Genomic DNA, 9,388 nt, shown 5'->3' on the forward strand with positions numbered 1-9,388 from the left:
TGCTGGTTGCGTGCACTGTCAAGAAATTCACCAATTGTGACGATGCTACCTAATGGTGATTTTGAGCGCACTTTCGAGTTGGGGCAACGCCAAGTGCGTCTGTAGTTTCGGCCATGTGCAGTTGTAACTATTTACATATTTCCACGCAAACTGCCAGCGCTCGAGCATTACGCATACCACTTTGTGCATTGCAGGCGTCGCGAACCAAGCGAAATGCCGAGGGCCCCGTTACGACAAGCGAAGCCAGCCGCAGTGCACGTGCCAGCCCTGCACGCGCGCGAGCTGCGACCGAAGGGGGGGGGGGGAAGGGGGGCGAGCGAGCGTGACGGAGAAAGAAGGCGAGGTTAGAGGCCAGTGGCGAGTGACATCGGCAGACTCCACGTTCGCTCTCTTTCGTCCTTGCTCGCTCTATTGGTTACGCCGACGACGCCAACAGGCGCTGCCGCTCAACGCAGCAGTATGTGCGTAAGAGCTTCGCTCTGAAGAACTACACATTAGGAGAACGATTTTGTATATATCGAATGGCAGATGCAGGCTCAGATTTGACGATAGCGAAGACTCTTGCTCGAACAAGCTATGAGGTAGCAATTCACTTCCTTGTGTCGGGTGTGTCATCAGCCATTCACGTGCGTTCTGCAGCAGCAATGACCGAGAGACATGACCACAGAAGCGCCAATGAAATTTTGTAAAAGTTCGTGTGTGATATAGGATAACGGAAAATGATATTAAAACATACACCTTCATTCTCTGCTGTCACAAGTTCGCATCCGAAAGTCGTGATTATATGTACTTTTGGTTTGTGCGATTTCACATTTCTCTAAATGTATGTGTTGTAGTTCTGCGGGCTTTTTTGTGTGTGTGATGCTCAGGTGTCTTCGTGGCTGTAACCAAGTGCTGCCGATGCTCGTTTCGTACTAAATAAATTGTCGCAACAACGTGTATTGACTCAATCTTGCTTACTGCATGACAGCCCTTCCTTGCATAGCATATACACAACACTAAGACTCGTTGCTTGAAGATATGTTAGCCGACATAGTTATTTGAATTGACCAATCATGCATCCAAAAGCCTTATCCAGTGCGACAAGACATTTTCTTCAACTCCTTTGCAACTATTGTATTTGTGTACTCATGTTTTTGCCTTGCACGCGCTTTACAAACTCGAAATGGGTACAACATAGAAGTAATACAAGCAGCGGCTGTGTAGAAAGATGCATGGGAGATGCACTGTACCATAAGTCTTCCCCTTTCTTGTTGCACTCTTGGGAGGTTTGTGTGAATCCGCCCCAGTTTTTATCATGAGATGTTTATAGAGCTTGAGGTAACGGCCTCGAATCTACGAGCTTGCAGTCAATAACTGATTTGGGCGATACGATCACTCTTCATGTTATTGCCACGTCCTTTACAGGAAAAAAAATGATGTTGAAATAGCATACGCGAATAGAGAAGTCGTTCACCTGGACCATTCAGGCCACGCATGTGCGAGTCTCGCTCATATGACACACAAGAGGTAATTGCTTCATTTTCGTCATAAAAATAGTTTGTCGACTAGTCCAATGCTTTGCGTACGGCAACGTGATAAATAAATGCTGCATCAACCAAAACATGAATTCATACTAGCCTGCTGACGTTTCAATTCTAATGAAATAAATTACGCTACGTATAGTGGGAAAAACGAATGATTATGCAGTCGGCACGTGTTGAGCACCGTGAGTCACTTCTTAGCCGCACTTCTTAGCACGCGATTTGCCTAACTACCCGTTTTTTTGTTTTGTTTTGAAAATTCGGAAGTTTAGGTCATACTGGGAAGGAAGTATACATAGTCAAATATAATTTGCCTTCTCCTGTCCCACCGAACCGCATCATGCTCCAGCAACCCCAATTATTTGTAGAACGAACTGTTCCGTTGAACCTCGCATGAATACTCATAGTCCAAGTTTTGATCTCCGTTGTATACATTGTTGTGACCTCCGCGATAGAGTTTTTCACTCAACCCCGCATTCCGGCACTGTATGAAACGTAGAGCAGCTGGCCAAGCAGGCTACGCAGCCTACATGAGGGATCTCTTGAAAAGCAGCGACCGCAGGGGTCAGGGGCTAGTGAGCATGGAGAGAGATGGAGGTGTCGTTGAAGGGGAGAAAAAAAAAGCCCCTGCTCAGTGCCTCATTTCTTCGAACCGTGTCAGCGCGATTTTCACCCCCTCGTCATGCAGTGTGGCAGTTCACCTCCGAAATGTTGGCCTTCCAGTCCTGACTTGGTGGCGCTGTCTGGTGTTTTTTCCAGAACTACTCGCAATATGGCGACAGTAGAACCGCCACCTTAAACACACTTCTATACCTTTTGGGGTACGAAGGGACGCCTTTCAGCTCTCCCATAGTGGAGTATAAATCATTAACCACTTTTTTTAAACACAATGCGAACGGTCACTAAGAGGCCCACGGGGTGGCCTAGTACTCTCCCATAGTAGAGTACCAAGTACTCTAAATCGTTCACCAGTTTTTTTCTAAACACATGTCTGTGTATCTGTTCTATAGGCCCGCCTCATGCGCGCGCCGCATTCTGCATTAGAGTTTTAATCTCTTTGGCGTGATGTCCCTGGCGGAAGGGATGAAGCATTATCGAGAGAATTGGAACGGCGTTGTGTAATCCTGAAGGTAATGCGATCCGTGGCTGTTGTGGGTATTGTACGTGATATACGCGCCCACAGAGCAACGTAGTTGCGCACAGGAGGGTGATGTGTTGCGATCATGCGTGGTACAGATCTCGTGTCGTGCAGCCCCGATTGCGAAACTTCGAAGGGTCACACGTGTCTTGAGTATCGGTGTTAATGAAAGGTATGTGTTGTTTTTTGTCTCATAAATATATGTAAAAAATGTACGCAGACATGTTAAACAGTCAAATGTTTACTGTTGCGTAACGAAGCCAACAGTGACATGGATGTCATCAACACCAGAAGCGGGAAGCTTATATGTAGCGCTTGTGCCGGCGCGGACGGCGGCTCTGTGCCAGAATACTTGGTTGCAACGCAGAACGATGAGGTTAATTGGATTCGTGCAGGCCCCGACATTTTTCGTCTACACATTCGTCCACTCAACGCAGCTGGCGTAAGCTGGGTGATTCCACGTAAGATCGAACACAGCATGGCTGGTCGACCTCTTAAATTTCATTCAAAATATTATATATTGCTGCCTAATCTGTGTAAAGAAGACATTCGCAATTTGTTTTGCCATAAAAATTTTCTTTGAAGCACAGTAAATCAATAATGACAGAGATGTGGAGTGCCACGTTTAATTATCTGCTCTGATGCGTTTTTTGAATTTGCCGTTGAAATGATTACACAAAATATATTAATAATTGGTACCTCAAATTTGTTTGGCTACATATATAGGCGTTCTGGTCCTTACGCTCAATCACATTTCGAGTGTCAGCGTAATGTAGATTTTGTTATAAAAATTCTCAAATTTAACATAAAAAGTTTTTCTGCAGAGTTTGCAGGCCTTTATTTCACAAAGGGCGCATAGCAGAGCGGTGAAAATTTAGCATCACTTTCTCAGCATGCCTATTTGTAAAACTGATAAACGTTATATTAATATCACTTTTCAATAAAAAGGTATAATCACGCTAACTTCAAGAGAAGAGCATGCAAGAGAAACTTCTGACGACGCATAAAAAATCATTTTTGATATTTTTTATACTTTCCCCACTTAATTCACTGCACATCAGTATTCAAGATCAATAAAAACTTGTTGCATTATATGATTTTGCTTCCATTTACGGCCCGTCAAAAATGCCCTTGTGCAAGGATGGGCAATGGTAGATGAAAGTGGTAGGTGTTCTCTGCATATTAACGATTAATGGTTCTCTAGCCGCATCGCATCTCCACTGATTCTCCGGAGGGTGACAGTAGCGGCGGTGCTGTAGTCTCATGGTGCTGAAGATCTCAGGAGCGTCTGTCATTGAAGCTGATCGGTTCTTCGGACCTTTGTAGACACGGCTACATCACAAGAAATTTCGAAACTCGCGTACGTCTGCGCTGCAAAGGATGTAGCTGCATGCCCCTGATTTCAAATCAGGGTTCCATAAAAAAGGAATTGAGAATTAACATTTAATATGAAAGTCGCGAAGCCTATTGATATAATAAAAAAGGCAACGTGATATGTGTGATGCGAACCCTTAGTTTTTAATCAACGGGTGCACGTGGCGTTGATATTTTGGCTTTGTGGAAATGCGCTGTTAGCGACACCTTTACATGCCTAATTCTTGGCTTTGTATTGTTAAATGTGCACATATTAGGCTCAGATAGCTCATTTACGCATGCGCTGATGGTTCATGCGTGTGGGGGCTTTCTTTAATAAATATTTCGTTGTTAGTCCAGCACTTGTCCTGTTTGGTTCCTTCGCTGTTTCCGTGCTTTTTGATGGTTTCTTATAAAGTATAGTTCACTAAAGAATATCAATTTTATCCTCATGCGAGTTACGTAACAACTGTCCTCACACACTTCCTCTTCTCCTGATAACTTCCCATCATGCGCACAAGCGAATTGACTTCATCAACACACGACGTGATCTGTTTCACCATTCATCCACAAACTATACAGACCGATCGCACTCCTTTCAGCATGTTGTACGAGATATTTTCAGAAAGATATTCTTAATTGTGCATAGTGTTTTACCATAGATTATGGTCATGCGAGTAATCAAATAATAAATAAAACTGCCAATTAAAAAAAGAACCATCTATAGGACAGATTCTGAAACGGCATTAAACTCTCTATTGATATATCAGCGGTTCTAGAGGTTGTTGAAGTATTGTGTTTGATTTTCTGGCACAGGAGAGTTGCAAAGACGGGGTCGAGGCAGCTTGAAGATACTAAATTTTCTCCAGCAGAAGGAAACTTGACGTTTATTGAAAATAAATACAGGACAAGCATTTTGCCGCGTGATGGGCATATTGTGAAACCGGACGAAAATGTCTCCACTGAGCCCACGCCCACCTGCGGGTCGACGTTTTTTACTAGGCGTTGCCAACACAGTTTAACGTGTCCCTTTCTTGATGTGAGAAGGACTGGTGCATAGGTCTCACGCTCGTGCAATGAAACAAGAAAAGGACTGGAGGCTGAGGCGCCTCGCAGATGTATTGAGAAAGAGGCATGCTACAGAGCGCGAAAAGACGAGGCGCACTGTAATGCACGAGAGGCTGTGTCGCGTCGTAATGAGGTTGAGAACGACGCGTGCTGCAGAGCGCGAGAAGGCAAAGCACATCGCAATGCACTAGAGGCAGAGGCACGTCGTAAAGAGGTCGAAAAAGACGCGTGTCACAGAGCGCAAAAATACGAGGCGCACCATAGTGCATTGGAGGCTGAGGCACATGGTAATGAGGTTGAGAACGACGCATGCCCCAGAACGCGAGAAGACGAGGCACACGGTAGCGCACTGGAGGCTGAAGCGCGTCGCAAACGTGTTGAGAACGAGGCGTGCTACAGAGAGAAAGAAGGCGAGGCGCATAGTAATGCACTTGGAGCTGAGGCACATCGTGAAAAGGTTGAGAAGGACGCGTGCTGCAGAGCAGTAGAAGACGAGGCGCACTGTAATGCACTGGAGGCCGAGGCGCGTCGCATTGATGTTGAGATCGAGGTGTGCTACAGAGCACGAAAAGACGAGGCGTTCCGTAGTGCACTGGAGGCTGAGGCACGTCGTAAAGAGGTTGAGAAGGACGCGTGCTGCAGAGCGCCAGAAGGCGAGGTGCACCGTAATGCACTGGAGGCTGAGGCACGTCGTAAACATGTTGAGAACGAGGCGTGCTGCAGAGCGCCAAAATACGAAGGGCACCGGCCGTAATGCATTGGAGGCTGAGGCACGTCGTAAAGAAGTTGATTACGATGCGTGACACAGAGCGCCAGAAGACAATGCACACCGTAATGCACGGGAGGCTGAGTCGCGTCGTAAAGATTTTGTAAACTATGCGTGCCGTAGAGCGCGCGAAGGTGAGGCGCATCCTAATGCACTGGAGACTAAGGCATTTCGTGAAGAGGTTGAGAAGGACGCGTGCTGCAGAGCAGTAGAAGACGAGGCGCACTGTAATGCACTGGAGGCCGAGGCGCGTCGCATTGATGTTGAGATCGAGGTGTGCTACAGAGCACGAAAAGACGAGGCGTTCCGTAGTGCACTGGAGGCTGAGGCGCGTCGTAAAGAGGTTGAGAACAATGCGTGCCGCAGAGTGAGAGAAGACGATGCGCACCGTAATGCACGGGAGGCTGAGACGCGTCGTAAACATGTTGAGAACGAGGCGTGCTGCAAAACGCCAAAATACGAAGGACACCGGCCGTAATGCATTGAAGGCTGAGGCACGTCGTAAAGAGGTTGATTACGATGCGTGCTGCAGAGCGCCAGAAGACAATGCGCACAGCAATGGACGGGAGGCTGAGTCGCGTCGTAAAGACTTTGAGAACGATAGTTTTTCATAATCAGTATTTACTGTAGACAGCAGGATTTTCCGAGATCGCATATATCGAAATACAGCTTTCTTATCTTTAGGTTTCAAGAGAAAATCGAAAAGTCTTTTATCACATTCTTATTTAGCTTGGGCCACCGTGGGTTTAAAGACAGGGACAAGAAATTTATAATTTGACCAGTTCTTAGAGGACGGATTATGTATTAGCTTCTTCCAATCTGCCTGTCGTCGTCCGTGATTTCGTGAACAGTCGAAATTCCACCAGGGGCTATAGGGCTCATCGCTGATTGAACAGCAAATTCAGCATTTTTGTATGCCCTTTTAATTACTGCACTTAATATGAAGCTTTAGTGTAATCACCACCTTGAGAGCAAGAGTCTAAAGCAGCTTTTAGTTTATGTTGAAATTTTGGATAATACATATATTATAGATCCGGGCATGGAAGCATGATGGTTTAACGGGGCAAGTGATCTCTAGCATAATAGGAAAGTGGTCACTGTTGAAGGCGCAATCTAGGGTTGTCCATGATGTACCAGCAATAGTCGAGCTTAGAAAGCTTAAATCTAAACGGGGCGTGAATGACCTCGAATAAATGTGGGTGTTCTAGCGTTAAGGCACAATAAATTGTTGTCTACCGACCAGTCTTAAAACCGTTGTCCACATTGATCCGTTCTAAAACCCCAGCATTTATGATGAGAATTGAAGTCACCAACTATATTTTTTTTTCTTTGCAGCCTGAATTAGCAGCCATATCTCACAATATTGTGTCTAGAACGCCTGCAGGAAAGTGGACGTTTATTAGCGGGAAATGCAAGTATCCTGGCAAGGTAATATCCAACGCAAAAATTTCGCATTCAGAAGACATACATTTGTGTGAGATTTTAACTTTTGAACGAATCTGTTTATAATGAACGCTAAACCACCGCCTTTGCATGGGCGGTCTAGACGAAAAGCTTGGAAGTTGGGTAGGTGAAACAAGTGACGTGTGGAAAACCAAGTTTCTTGTAATGCAATAATAGCCGGCTCGAATTTGGAAGACAGGTATAACAGATCTGTAATGGCTGAGTGAAGAGATCGGCAATTCCAATGAATAATATTAAGAGACCCTATTATTTCGTTAGAATGGTATCGGACACTACCTTATCTAGTATACTTTCTTTTAGAAAATCGGTTTTTGAGAGGTTGTCCTTCTGGTATTTTTTGCTTTTTAATTGGTTCGGCGAGCCAGGATTTTCGATACAGGTACTCTAGAATGCTTCAAGCATTTGAGATCCCCGTCCACATCTTGTGTATCCTGAGAAGCTTCCTGTGCACCATCGCTTTGCCTCTGAACGCCTTCTCCAGAGGGCTCTGCAGACTGTGCATCCGACGGAGTTATCCCAGATTCTGCCTCACTTGTCAGGGGTGCAGACTCAGCGTTTTCTGAAGCCGTACTTATATCTGTCTGCGCTCCATAGACTTGTGCAATTTGGTTATTTACCATATGTGACAGCGACTTACACAAGGTGGTTGCAAGGCGTTGCATAGCCTTATCCACAGCCTTCTCGATCATGTCCGCAATCGATAAGAAAAATGATGCTTTCATTGCTATGTTAAGGCGGGCAGCTACTCCTGCGTGCCCTTGAGTTCTGGCCTGAATTTCAGCAATGGCATCTTTTCGGGAGCATCGTCTTCTGTCTACAATTTCAAGAATTCGGATTTCACGTGCCTTGGCTGAGTAATTTGGGTTATCACCACAGTGTGCTTCATGGCAAAGACAGCACTTTTCTTCATTACTTTTACAGTTGTTTGAGTTGCGCGTCTGACCACAAATTCTGCATCTAGGTAATGACCTGCATCCTTTCACCGTGTGCCCATAACGCCAACACTTAATACACTGTAGGGGACAAGGTGATAGCGGCTCTTCTTTTCCTTCGTCTTTCTCCTCATCTAGACTGGTATGCCCTGTGCCCGAGCACTGCTTTTTCATTGTTACACCTGGTAATTTTACGTTCGCGCAAACAAGCAAGCAAATGTGCGTTAGAGGTAATCACATGCCGCTCTGAAGGTGTCCGTGACGCCCCGACAGAAGCTGGCATGGATGGATGTATGGATTGATATGGCTGTACCCTTTAGATCGGGCAGTGGCTAACGCCTCCAAGCTGTAATACTTGGTGAACCAAAAACTTGATTTATTTTTTCCCTTTAAATAGCGAGGTTGAGGACTCGTTCTTTGCTGTGAAGGGTTTAATTTTCACTCGTGCCTTGACTTTAGCCACCAATCAGGTAACCTCCTTCTAGTTAATTCTACCAGCTTAAAGTCTATTTTGCCCTCCCTGTCCCTAAACCCCAGTGCTCTGAAAAACACTGTGTCATCACCCTGAACTAAAGGGTGAAGTGAAGCCCTTTACAGAACATTATCAAGTGTTCGGCAGTTTCCTCCTCCTCTCTACACGCACTGCATACTGTGTCTACCCCTTCGTATTTGGCCCGATATGTCTTGGTTCGCAATACTTCCGTCCTGGCTTCAAACAGTAGAGAACTACCCGGAGTATTATCAAAGATCTCTTTCTTGGCAATTTCCTGCTTAAAAGTTCGATAGATCTCTAGTCCGGACTTCTTAATCATGCCAATTCTCCACATATCCGTCTCAGCTTCCTTTACCTTCTTCTTAACCGATAATTCTTTTTGGTTTGGTCCCCTGTTGTTTTCCAAGTATTGACCAGTCAATTTTCTGGTTCACTTCCTCCATTTTGTACCGAGCTTTTCATGTACAAGTAGCTAAATACGTTCCTAGCCCAACGCTCCTCCCCCGTTTCTCTCAATCACTTCTCCAATTTTATCTTGCTGCTAGCTTCCCTGCCCTCAAACGATGTCCATCCCATATCACCTTGTACTCCTTTACTTGGTGTATTCCCGTGAGCTCCCAAGGCAAGCCTACCAATTCCACGTTGCTTAAT

This window comes from Rhipicephalus microplus, chromosome X (assembly GCF_043290135.1).
Source record: "Rhipicephalus microplus isolate Deutch F79 chromosome X, USDA_Rmic, whole genome shotgun sequence".
NCBI classification, from domain to species: Eukaryota; Metazoa; Arthropoda; class Arachnida; order Ixodida; family Ixodidae; genus Rhipicephalus; species Rhipicephalus microplus.